The sequence below is a fragment of the Anolis carolinensis genome, chromosome 4, assembly GCF_035594765.1.
Source record: "Anolis carolinensis isolate JA03-04 chromosome 4, rAnoCar3.1.pri, whole genome shotgun sequence".
Taxonomy (NCBI): Eukaryota; Metazoa; Chordata; class Lepidosauria; order Squamata; family Dactyloidae; genus Anolis; species Anolis carolinensis.
Window position 1 is genome coordinate 211,974,797 of NC_085844.1, and position 13,245 is coordinate 211,988,041.

The 13,245-nt window shown below is 42.6% G+C and overlaps 1 protein-coding gene across 7 annotated transcripts in view; it reads right to left on the bottom strand.

Annotated features, from left to right (window-relative positions):
- Positions 1 to 13,245, bottom strand: part of nav1 (neuron navigator 1) — a 365,889-nt gene that overhangs the window by 317,232 nt on the left and 35,412 nt on the right. Inside the window, exon 1 of one of the 7 annotated variants that reach the window (XM_062978710.1) lies at positions 3,396 to 3,415. The exons of the other annotated variants lie outside the window; for them this stretch is intronic. The gene's annotated coding sequence lies outside the window, so the exon portion shown is untranslated. Of the gene's footprint in view, positions 1 to 3,395; positions 3,416 to 13,245 lie in introns of those variants that run through there. 7 annotated transcript variants of the gene reach the window in all.

Consider the following 13,245-nt stretch of genomic DNA (forward strand, 5'->3'; position numbering starts at 1 on the left):
GGCCTGTGCTGGTATTTGAAAACAGAGAAAAGAGGGAAACTGGCAAAGCTTGGCAGAGTTATCACAAATCAGTAAACAAACACAGGCATTCCCAGTGATCAGAACTTAGTGACCTCTTAAGTGACCTTAGCCACTCTCATCAGTGATCCCATTACACAACTTAACCCTCTTGACCAAAGCTTCACTTCATCTCCATATATCTAGATTATACCTTCAGATTCTCCATCTCTGTTACTATTGGGAAGCCTAGGTAAATAGGAAACGAAAGAGGAGAAACTGATAGCTAAATAGCAGGGCATAAACAAGATAGCATGACTGAGAGGTATGAATGACAGATTGGACGGAAGGAAAGGAAATGCAACTTTTAGGTAGACCCAGTGGGTATCCTGGGTGTGTCTATAAAATGGTGATCATCTCTGGAGTTCAGCTAAAAGAAGCAAACAAAAAATAAGAATAGGTGCTAATCTCATAGGAGAGACTTTGGTTCTGAGCTGCTCATAACTTATAAAAGCCCTATGCAGACTTTCTGAAAGACTGTCTCTCCCAATATGAATGTGCCCGAGTTTTACATTTTAGGATCCCTTGTTTTAAAGTGCTGGAGCTTAAATATGATACCTTATTTAATTGTGTCTTTGCTTTTTTACAACTGGTGTTTAGTTCATGTAACTTATGGGTCCCGTTCAGGAAACAGGCTAGATAAAAACTAAACAAAGCATGTAAAGTTGTACTTGGTCTGCTCTACTTTTACTCCAGAAGACAAGCTCTCAGATGTTTTGGCTCTCAGATGTTTTGAATATACAACTTCCAACATGGCCAATGGGACTGTGGGAGCTATATTCTAACATTCTAGGGCATCCAAAGATTCCTCCACCTCTGTTGTTGGAGCCATGTTGTTGTGTATTTTGTAGCTCATGGCAACCTCAGGTGTTTTCTCTCATAGGATTTCTTGGCAAGATTTGTTTAGAGGGGGTTTGCCTTTGTCTTTATTTAAGGCTGAGAGAGTGTGAGTTGTCCAAGTGTTCTACCTTAATTCACAAGCATAAACAGGGATCCCCAAACAAAGGCCTGGAGGCCACATGCAGCCCATCAAAGCCATTTATCCGGCCCCTGCGGCGGCAGCTCCCTCCTCCTCCTCCACTGAGGAAGGTGTGTGCGGTGCGGGGTAGGAGGGAAAGGCGTGCACCTTTCCCATCTCCTCCCTCGCCTGGTGCATGCCTTCCAAAGCTTTGCTTGTTTATGATGGTATTTTGATTATTATTTAATTAATAATTAATTATTAAGGGGTGTTTTGCTAGTGCTTTTGGTGCACAAAGGCAGTAGGAGGTTGGACTAAATGGCCCAAGGGGTCTCTTCCAACCCTCTTTATTGTTTTTATTATGATTATGATTAACATTGAGGCTGTATTTATTCCCGTTTTGTTTTTTTACTTCAAAATAAGATATGTGCAGTGTACACTGCACAGGAATTTGTTCATAGATTTTTTTTAAAAAAACGATAGTACGGCCCTCCAATGGCCTGAGGGACCGTGAACTGGCCCCCTGTTTAAAAAGTTTGGGGACCCCTGGCATAAAGCTTTTGATGCTTGTATTAACAGAATATCTGCTGGATTGCCTGTACTAGTGTGTATCCCTTTCTCTTCTTGGATATTTGATGTGCCGAACCTCATTTTCTGATGCCCTCGGTGTGTGTGTGCGCACAAGGAGAGGGAGAGAACAGAAAGAGGAATCATATTTACTGTTCCAGCTGTCAAGTGTTTCCTTATGACCAAGAAAGCTAGTCAAGCCATAAGCAAAGCCTCATCCTAACCATTCTCACTGCTTGTTTCCTAAAGCAAGAGGCCACAGGAATGAGTGACATTGTGGCTGGAACAGAACAATTTCTCAGTACTCGGAAAAATTGTTGAACACAACTCTGAGAATCCCTCCACCAGGCTGACCAGTGTAGTATTCTGGCAATTGGAGGACAACAGCTGGGGAGAAAAGCCTGCCAACCACTCTTCCTGAGCTTAACCTACCTCACAAGGTTGTTGTGAAGATAAGAATGGATGGGGGTTCCCCAAAGGCAGCCTCCTTGAGGCCAGGCAGAGCATAATGTGACAAATATAATACAGAAATATAAACACATATGGCTGCTCTCCAAAAGTAGCTCTTACATCTTTTTATCATTTCGATGTTGATAAGGGATACACCTTCATGGGTCTGATACCACTTCAACTGCCATGGCTCAATGCTATGGATTCCTGGGAGTTGTACTTTTACAAGGTATTTAGCCTTCACTGTAAAAGAGTGCTGGTGCTTCACCAAACTACATGTTCCACAATCTCATAGCACTGAAACATGGCAACTAAAATGATGCCAAACTGCATTAGTGTAGATCAGGCATGGCCAAACTTGGGCCCTCCGGGTGTTTTGGACTTTGACTCCTATCATTCCTAACAGCCTCAGGCCCCTTCCTTTCCCCCCTCAGCTGCTTAAGCAGCTGAGGAGGAAAAGGAAGGAGCCTAAGGCTGTTAGGAATGGTGGGAGTTGAAGTCCAATACACTGGAGGACCAAAGTTTGCCCATGCCTGGTGTAGATGCACCCAAGATTTACACTCTCCCCCTAATCACTCCCAGCCATGCACACTCAGATACTTCATCTATTCTAACCAAAAGAAACCGCTTCTGATGTGCTGATAATAATGGGTGGGAGGATCTCAAAGCCCAAGTTATTTCTGTTTTCCTTCTGTGTTTTCAAGGGTGGCTGCAAAGCTCCCTTCCAGCTCTTCCCTTAAGATAAAAATTACTTTTTTAATGATTTTAACATTATTTTGTATATTGACCTTTTATGACTGTTTTTATCCATGTTGATGTTTTATTGTTGGCTGATTTGTTTATTGTTTTTGTTTTGATTTTGTGCTGTTGTGTCCAGGCATAGCCCATGTATCCCGCCCCGAGTCCCTTCGGGGAGATGGGGCGGGGTATAAGAATAAAGTTATTATTATTATTATTATTATTATTATTATTATTATTATTATTATTAAAAAATCAGTTTTTAGCATCCCATAGGGTGCGTCTACACTGCAGAATGCATGCAGTTTGACTACTACAGAATCCTGGGAGTTGTGGTTTGGTGATGCCCCTGCATGCTTTGGCAGAGAAGGCTAGACTTTGTAAAACGACACCTCCCAAGAGTCCATATCATTGAGCCATGGCAGTTAAAGTAGTGTCAGGCTACATTTTTTTTCCAGTGTGAAAGTTGGCTCTCGGCCTCCGGGAGGGCCACTCCACCCCACGAGGTTTGGGGGCCCAGAGTGCCGCTCTCCCCGCCTATCCACCCTCAAGAAGGAGGCGGCGCAAGGCAAAGGCGGGGGTCCTAACACCTCGCTCCCGGCACCGTCGTGCCCCTCGGCCTCACCTCCTCCCCGTGTCCGTCGTGGCTGTCTCTGCTGAAGGCGGCCAAGATCGCCGTCCTCCCGATAGCAAGAACGGGCCCCGCAAGAAAGGAAAAGGGCGAGCGGGAGGGGAGGTCAGCCGCCCGGTTCTTCCGAAGAGGAGCGGCTCTGGCAGCGGCTTCTCCTCCCCGGCTTGGCTCCTGCTGCTGCTGCTACTACTGCAGTTTCGCCCTGCGACGCAGCCAGACCGGTGCTTTCCTCCCTCTGCCCTCCTCCCACTCTCGTTTCCTCTACCTGCGTTTATGTATATACTCGCTTCGGTTATTAGAAGAAGTCATTTTCATTTTACAATTCACATCAAGCCAGATTAACCACCTGAAACTCTATCAATACTTAAAGTTTGTCATGTTGGGCAACGGTGCTCTACATGCATCATCGGTGGGGCTCAGTATGCTCTCCAGCTGCAGGATGAATGACAGCTCCCACCTTGGTGGGTCAGTCCAGTCAAATCCCTCCAGTAGGTTCAGTTGGTCATGAAGGTTCTGTCTGCCAAGTTAGGTCCAGGAGCCTCACCACACTAGAGTTTGGATCCACTTTAAATCCACTTTAGGGAGAGGCCTTTAAACAGCTCAGCCAGACAGGTCCTGGGCTTCACCAAACTACAAACCCCAGAATTCTGTATGAGGCAGAAACTGGATTTAATGTGGATAAATGCTCAAGTGTGATGAGGCTCTGAGTCCATCATCAGTGGGGTTCAGAGTGTTCTTTGATTGCAGGTGAACTATAAATCCCAGTACCTACAGCTAACAAATGTCAAGGCAATTCCACCTCAAATCCACCAGTATTCTAATTTGGATATTTATTTATTTATTTCCGATATTTCTACCCCGCCCTTCTCCCCAAGGGGACTCAGGGTAGCTTACACAACTGGCAGGATCACTACCAGTATATCATAATACAATAAAATAATACAACAATTAAAATAGTTAAATAACATAGTAAAATACAATATATAAAAGATTTAACACAGTGCAACGCCGAATATATATGCCAGTCATCTATCAGACCTTGTGCAAGAGCCTTAATCCAATATCCAAACATGAAAAAGCACTGAAAACAGGACAGGAGAAAGGGAAGGACCCTGGGTGCCTCAATACTGGAGATGAAACGCAATTTGACACCACTTGAATTGCTACAGAATCCTGGAAGTTGTAGTTTGGTGAGGCACCAGCACTCTTTAATAGAGAAGGCAAAAGGTGTTATAAAACAATAGTTCCCAGGATTCCATAGTACTGAGGCACTGCAGTCAAAGGGGTGTCAATCTGATTAATTCTACATGTAAATGCACCTTATAGAAACAGCTCAGCCCCCTCCAAGGCTGAGGTCAGATTTGGATTTGGCTTTCCCTCTTCTTACAGAGCATTGGACAAAGGCTCTTGAGTTCAGTGCTCCAATTCTGCTCAGCCATGGAAACCCAATTTGCTTATCAGACAGTTATGCTCCCTACTAAATGTAGTGAATGATCTTCAGCAAGTCACACTCTCTCAGCCTCAGCAGAAAGAAATGGCAAATCCTATCTAAACCAATATTGCAAAAAAAATCCCTGCGATATGATCATAGGGTTACCACAAATTGGAAATTACATAACGACGACAACAACAAATGCTATAGAGAAGCTGTGCTGATAATGCAGATTCTTGATCTGGCAGTTGATATTGGCAGCTGCACTCCGATCTGAGATTATGAGAGGCATGCCCAGCAGGAGTGGGTAATCCCTTGGGCTAATCCCTTGTACAACACCCTCCAAGAGTGATGACTAGACACCAAATATTCTCTCCCACCACCCAGTCACTCAACTGTATTGCAGGAACAAAGACAGTTCAGTTCCAGCTTCTGCTCCCTGGTTCTGCATGGTTTTGGGTTGAGGTGGCTTCAGAAGGCACAAGTAAAGGTTAGATTCCCTTTGCTTGAAGCTATGATCCCAATCCATTTGAAGGTCACCCTGCATGCCCTGTTAGAGTTTCCCTATGAAAAAGGAGCATTCTAAACATATTTTAACACCAACTCTAGTTTAACCTGAACAGAATTTCCAATGCATTCATAGCCTAAAACCATGTGTTTTGATTATGAGCTCAAAAGAATGGCTCAAGTGTGTTGTCCAGAACACTTTCAATAGCAACAGCTGCTTATACCACACTTTTCATTTTTAAACTCCTGCATTTTTTTTCTATTTTGCCTTCTGTTACAAGACCACATTCATTGTTCCTTGTTTGTAAATCCTGGTTCCTAACAAACAGTTCTCACTTCCTCATTCAAAGTACAAATGAGGACATAAACATGCAAATGGAAAATAAGAAGATTAAGAATAAAAACAAGACTGATCTCATCCACATCTGTGGATTTGGGGATGGGAGAAAAGAAGTACAGAGATGGTGTCTTCCCCAACCAGCCATCTTCCAGATGTATTTGTCTACCACTTCCAATGGCCAAATTCAAGTATAACCTGTGGAAGCTACGGATGATCAGCATTACTCTGTCACATTAGGTGCACAGTTATTTATTATTTATTATTATTTACAGTATTTATATTCTGCCCTTCTCACCCCGAAGGGGAATAAGGGTGGATCACAATGTACACATACATGGCAAACATTAAATGCCATATGAACATAGAGACAGAGACACAGAGGCAATTTAACCATTTCCAGCTTCCAGCTTCCTGAGGGTATGCTCAATTTTGGCCACAGGGGGAGCAGCTGCTTCATCATCCACTGTGACGCCGAGTCCTTGGATACTTCCTCATTCCAAACGCTGCTGGATGATTTTTATGGTAGTCTCCCCACATAAGTGGTACCTAAATTTCCTACTTGATAGATGCAACTGTCTTTTGGGTTGCTTAGGTCAACAATGAGCAGGGCTATTTTTTATTTTAATGGTCGGGTGCTCACTCCGATGTGGACTGGCCTTGAAATCATGAACTCTTGGTCATAGTGATTTATTGCAGCTGGCTACTAACCAGCCTGTGCTACAGCCCGGCACAGATGCACATTAGGTTGGCACACAGTTGCATGTTAAGGCATGGAGCTGTATAATGTCATTAAAATAAGAATTGCCCATTAAAAAGAAAGTCTCAGTTTGGATACACAAGTTTCCCCTACATTAATGCACACACCAAAATGGTAATGTGGCCTTTTTCCATAGTAAAAACTGGTTGGCTTTAAGGACAGGGCTATACGATTGAGATATTGATGATGGAGTAAAATTGGCATGATAAAGTTTGACCTCTTTACTCCCAAGACAATAAATACCTGGTTTCCTGGGGTGGGATTCTATTTTTCAGGAGGCTCTGGTGTTGGACAGTTCTCTAGCGGGAAAAACACTTGTCTGCAACAGTTGCCAACAAGAGCTCCTGCAAGTATTTTGGAAGTGCCCCCAGGTTGAAAGATTCAATTTGGGCACATAGCTGTGTTATTTTCCAGCTTCAAACTTTAAAAGTGTAGACTGTATTTTCTCCTTTGTCTGCTCTTTTGTGTAATATTCACATTTTATTCATTTTCTTTATTTATATCATTGGGGAATATCAAGAAAATGCAGGAGGCAAAAGACTGAATGTATTTTCATTGCAATTGGCAGTTTATATCCACATCTAATCTGATTTAAGGAATAGGTTTTTTTTCCATGTCAGGAGCGACTTGAGAAACTGCAAGTCGCTTCTAGTGTGAAAGAATTGGACGTCTTCAAGGACGTTGCCCAGGGGAAGCCCGGATGTTTGATGTTTTACCATCCTGTGGGAGTCTTCTCTCATGTCCCTGCACCAGGAGCTAGAGCTGGCAGACGAGAGCTCACCCCGCTCTCTGGATTCAAACCCCCCAGCCTTTCGGTCATCCAGTCTCTATGTAACTTTTAAATAACATTACTGAAGGAAGAAATGAGGAAATTTGGGCCCTTCACCTTTTTTGGCTACAGCACCCAACAGCATTACTCAGCATGACCAATGGAAAAAGAAATAGTCACTGAAATTGAAAAAAATCTGAGTGAGCAAAACGTTGCTATCCTGATGTAAGAGATACTATCCAAGTTTCTCTTCTACTGTACTATACTGTTTTCTATCCTATTGGTTAGATTATACAGTAATTTTTTAATGTCGTTATATGATTATATAGCTAAAATATTGAGTGTATGCTGGCAGAAAGACAATGTTTAAAGATAGATAAAGGTAAAGATTTCCCCTGACGTTAAGTCCAGTCGTGTTTGACTCTGGGGGTTGGTGCTCATCTCCATTTCTAAGCCGAAGAGCTGGCTTTGTCCATAGACAGCTCCAAGGTCATGTGGCTGGCATGACTGCATGGAGTGCCATTACCTTCCCGTCAGAGTGGTACCTATTGATCAACTCACATTTCGAACTGCTAGGTTGGCAGAAGCTGGAGCTAACAGCGGGCGCTCACTCCACTCCCCGGATTCGAACCTGCGACCTTTCAGTCTGCAAGTTCAGCAGCTCAGCACTTTATCACACTATGCCACCGAGGGCTCCTGTTTAAAGATAGCAAGCAAATAAAGCAATATCTTATATACACATAATAAATGGAGAGTCGATTGCCCTCCTGCTTCTACCAATTGTTATTTAAAAGTGGATTTAGGTGAGCACTGCTGGTTTTACACAATCAGGACAGTGTTCAGTCAGCCAAGAAATCCTAACATATGAAATGTTCTTCAAATCACAAAGAAATGTAGTAAGTGCAGCGTGCTTTGTATGTTATTTTTTTAATGGATGATACTAGGAAAAAATTACATTTCCTGAAAAATGCAAATTGTTTATAAACACTGCTGGAAAACTCCTCTTTATTAAAATTAATCAAAATCTTACAGAAAAACAGGCAAACAATGTGTCACTAATGAGTGAGTCATTACCGTGCAAAAGAAAATTGTCCAGGGAAGCCTTGAGAAGGAACTGTGGTAGTCTTTTCCTTCATCTCCCTACTCCTGGCATTACGTTTTAAAAACTGTAACATGGAGATATAATTGTATCACAAACTGTTTTGTCATTGCTAAAGACTTTCCATGCCTTATAAGTATATTGAAAGAACTAGACCAAGCAGGGATATGTGAAATCAAATTTTGGAATGAATCATTCTTTCAAATGATATACAAAACAGAGAGAATTCTGTTGGTTGTGCTTCCAGATCATCAGCATGCCATCTCTGGCAAGTCATCAGTCATTAGGTTTTCCCATGTGAAATGGCCCATTTCATTTTATATAAAAAGGAGGAACTGAATCCACAGTTTTAGCCTCCTGATCCCACTGCTAGAGCCAATTCAAATTTACAGATAAACAAAAGGTACAGTCATCCATGGAGCTATGCCAAAGCACTGTGCATGCGGGTGGGAAATGACTTGTTTAAAATGATTTGTCTAAACCTCCCTCCACATGTAAAACTCATATGTCAGCCAATATTTAAAACATATAACAGGGAGTATTATAAACCAGCTATATCTATGGTCAATAGCAGAAAAATATCTGCTACTTCGCATAAATATTGCTGTTGTTGCTCTTGTTGTGTACCTTCAAGCCATTTCCCAGTTATGGTGACCCTCAGGCAAATTCCTCACAGGGTTTTCTGAGTGCGTGACTCTCACAAGATCATCCACTGGATTCTTAAGGCCAAGTGGGGGATCCAACCCTGATCTACAGAGTTTTAGTTCAACACTTAAATCACTATGCCATACTATGCTATGCCAAGCTGGCTCTATATAACCTCTCTATTGTAAGTCTGTTGCAAAAATTGGGTGTTGATTGCACAAGCTCATTTTTGAGACCTAGTTCCACAACTTGGAAACACTATTTTTTTAAACAAACTATAAATCCTAGAATCCTCCATCCATCATAGCCAGTGAACAAGCAGATTACAACAAACCTCAATGAAATCAAAGGCTAGAAACATTAATGTTTTGGAGTGTGCATCTTAGGTTGAATCTACATTACCAAATAAAGCAGTGTGGGTATCACATTAGCCTGGGCCATCCATACAATGCACACAGGCTAATGTTAATTAACCTACTATAAGCTACTTAATGTGGTTGCACCCTCGGTTAAAAAATACACTGGGGAAGGTCCAAATCCTGCTCCAGGATATGGATCCTCCCCCTTTTGAGAGCAGTAAGGACAGCCATCCTGGGTCCCGAAGCAGGACGGATCCAGGATCATGTCCCCACAGCCATTGCACACTCCCTGGGCTCAGGCAGCCCAGGGAGGTGGGATGGCAATCCCTTCATGCCCCCCAGGATCCCCACCCCCCAAAAACAACATAGCCCCCCCTTACTGGCACTATCTGTTCTATCCTTCCTGTTTTGTCATCAAGTTAACCCAGCAGCTTGAGAAGAGGGGAGACTCACTTTTCTCACTTAATGATGACAAACCAGAAGGGAAAAGCACACAGAGCTAGTAAGGGAAATTACCTTGCTTTTTTCAGGGGAAAATGGGGGTGATACGGGGATATGAAGGCTGCCTCATTTCCAGCCATGCTGAAACCAATTTCAGCCCTGCTGAGCTGTTGGGCTGGTGTCCCGCTGACGAGGCAGCTCAATACACCCTTCTGTGGTCTCAATGCAGCTCGGAACAAGCATTTTTCATTTCGGTTTTGAGCTGCATTGTGTTCCTGTGTAGAAGGGCACACGGTCTATGGTCAAAATGACTGGGATATTCTGGGAGTCATGGTTTGAAAAGTATTCCAAAAGCAGTTTAAGAGAATTTCCTTGATGGGTCAGACTAAAACTCTTGCATATTCCAGGATCTTGTTTCCACAGTAGTTTGCCAAAAGCTTCAAGAAGCCCAGGACAGGAACACAGCAGTAGCTTCCTGTTCATTTTACTCAGCAACTGGCATTCTTTGGCCAGGTGTCTCTGAATCATGAGTAGTCTTGCCACTATCATAACTAGTAGATTAAACTCCAATTAATTTATCTAAACCACATGTTCATGAACATCCTATCTTTTGGAAGCAAATTCCATGATTTAACCATGCGTCGTGTGAAGAAATAATTCCTCTTGTCTGTCCTGAACCTCCCACCAAGGGTTCTATACTTCCAAAGACCTCACAAGCAGCAGGTAACCCATCTTGGATAAACTATTATGACCAAGGGATAGCAGATGATAATTTGGCAAGGGAAACCCTTCAACATTAGCTGCCACTGAGTCACTTGCTTACTCCTTCACAGCTGCCAAAGTGGTTAAAGCACAGCATCTGGCCCATAAGAGGTTTCTCAAAGCCAGAAAAGGGAGTATAAACAGTATAAGGTTTCTCTGTTTAAAAGTAGCAGGTGCTTCCTTTGTGTGCTTGAATTGAGCTTCATGGACTCAACAGTAAGGGAATGGGAAAGAGAGCTCCCTGTTTTACAGATTTAGGCTTTGGAAATGGGATTGGTCCTTCAGTCGTTGGCAAATAAATAGCATAGAGAAATGGTTGTAGCTTTTTGGAGAGCTGTTCAGTGCATTAGTTCATGGTATGAGTGTGTTCATGTGAGCGCTGGAAATGCCACATGAACATGCTTTGTCATTGCCTTACTTGTATATTAATACACGGTATATGTGCCAGAATCTTCTCAAAAGCCAAGAATATAGAATTTCCAGAACACTGTTAAGAGAGTAAGAAGTCTATAGGATTGTGTGCCTTCTATGCAACACAGCAGCAAAACAATTACCACTTCCAGCGTATTTCAGACTTCATGGACATATTGGCTGAGTTACAATGAGCAATTACTGAACAAACACATTTTAAAGACCTGTTAGCCCCAGCTCCTGCCAACCTAGCAGTTCGAAAACATGCAAAATGTGAGTAGATCAATAGGTACTGCTCCGGTGGGAAGGTAACGGTGCTCCATGCAGTCATGTCAGCCACATGACCTGGAGGTGTCTATGGACAACGCCGGCTCTTTGGCTTAGAAATGGAGATGAGCACCAACCCCCAGAGTCGGACACAACTGGACTTAATGCCAGGGGAAACCTTTACCTTTACCTATTTATTTATTTAATTTATATACCGCTCTTTTCCCCCAGGGGGACCCAGAGCGGCCTTACATAATGGCAAGGTTAATGCCACACATAATACAAAATATAGTAAAAACCAACAATCGTAAGAACACACTTAAAAACCAATATCATATCCAATTAAAACAGTATAGTCCATTATAATATTTTTTTAAAAAACACAAAACAGTCATTATATAAAATATGTCTGCACAGCCAATACAATCAGTAAAGTGGATATGACACCCCAATAGTAGCCAATCCATCAACCACTCCTGCACAAGTGCCCCTAACCTGTATTCCTCTTTTTTCTCCAGAAAACTTATACTTAAAGCCTCAGCTTGTAACTGCCATTAGGTTCAGCAAGGCCGCTGCCTGAAGTAGCCATTGCTGAGATGAGGGATGCGTGGCAGTAACAGCCTCCTTGGGCATTTCTCCTGAGGATCCTCTGCCATCTGTTCCTTCTGTTTGACAATTTTTGTGTCTGCCTGCGCCCTCTAAATGTGGGTCCTATTCCCTGGTGCAGTAGAGTTGTCTCAGTATACGTTGTCCCATAATATGCTGAAATCAGATTTAATTGCTATGGAGCCTTTATGTGTGCCCTATGGAGATGTCTTGTGATTTGCCTTAGCCAATAAAAGTAATGAGTCAGTGCCAGAAGCTACAATCCTAAACACATTTTGTTGATGTTGTTGTGGTTAGCTTCAACTTATGGCAATGCTATGAATGAGAGACCTCCAAGCAACCCTGACATTAACAGCCCTGCTCAGGTTTTGCAGACTCCAAGATTAAGTCTATACATCTGGATATACATACGTCTTCTCTTTTTCCCAACTGCGTTGCACTTTATAAAGCATTATCCTCTTTTCTGGTGAGTTATGTCTTCCCATGATGTGGCCAAAGTACAGCTGAACATAATTTCAGCTTGGGTTCAATTGCATCATTAACTATTTTCTGATTTACCCCAGTAGTCCATTGAGGACACTTCCAGACAGCGCCAAAATCCACATTTTAAAAGTGGGTTTAAAAATCCTGGTACCTGGCAGCAGGTCCACACATGGACCTGTCAGTCCTGAGATATGGTCCCTGCCATCCTCACAAATCAAGATGGGGGGGGGGGGCAGACAGGGGACATCCAGCAAGTTTTTTTAAAAAAATCACTCCAGAATGGGCTGAATCGTATATGTGCATATGTGAATATCTTAATATAAATATATGCAGATTCGCATGTGCAGTGGAGCAGTCTACACAGGGAGGAGGTAAGGTAAGCATGTCTTTTGATTGACTGCAGGGATATACAATGATGCAAAGGTATGCATTTTTCAGCCAGAATCGGGTTATAAGCATACCTTTTAAACACATATTTTTAACCTCTTAACCCAATCCCTCACACACTTTGGCTAAATGTTTTTTAGCCACCACCTCCCCTTTTAATCCAGTTACTTCCAGGTTTTACAGTATATGTAGAAGGGCCCTGAGTGTATCCTGATGAGCTCTTGTTTCACCTTGGATATGGCTTCCTTGGTTTAAAAAAAGTTTCAAATGGAACACTTACATCCCACTAAACCTGCCATCCCCCAAAACTGTCTTTGCCAAGATGAGTCTAAAAGTGAAGAAACGGTCCACACAGCCTGAAGAAAATCAATCATCTGATACACCCAGACTAAGCTGCTATAATTTCTATATGTGTCTTCCTTGGAAGAAAATTCAGATATTTTGTTTTATTGTCAGCTGGTGCCCTTTGAGGTGGCTGGAGAAAGGCAAAGTCACCAGAAAAAGAGCTAAGGGGTCACCACAAATAAAGACAAGTATTGCTCAGAAGTGAACATACTTAATACATTCGGAGAAGATCCA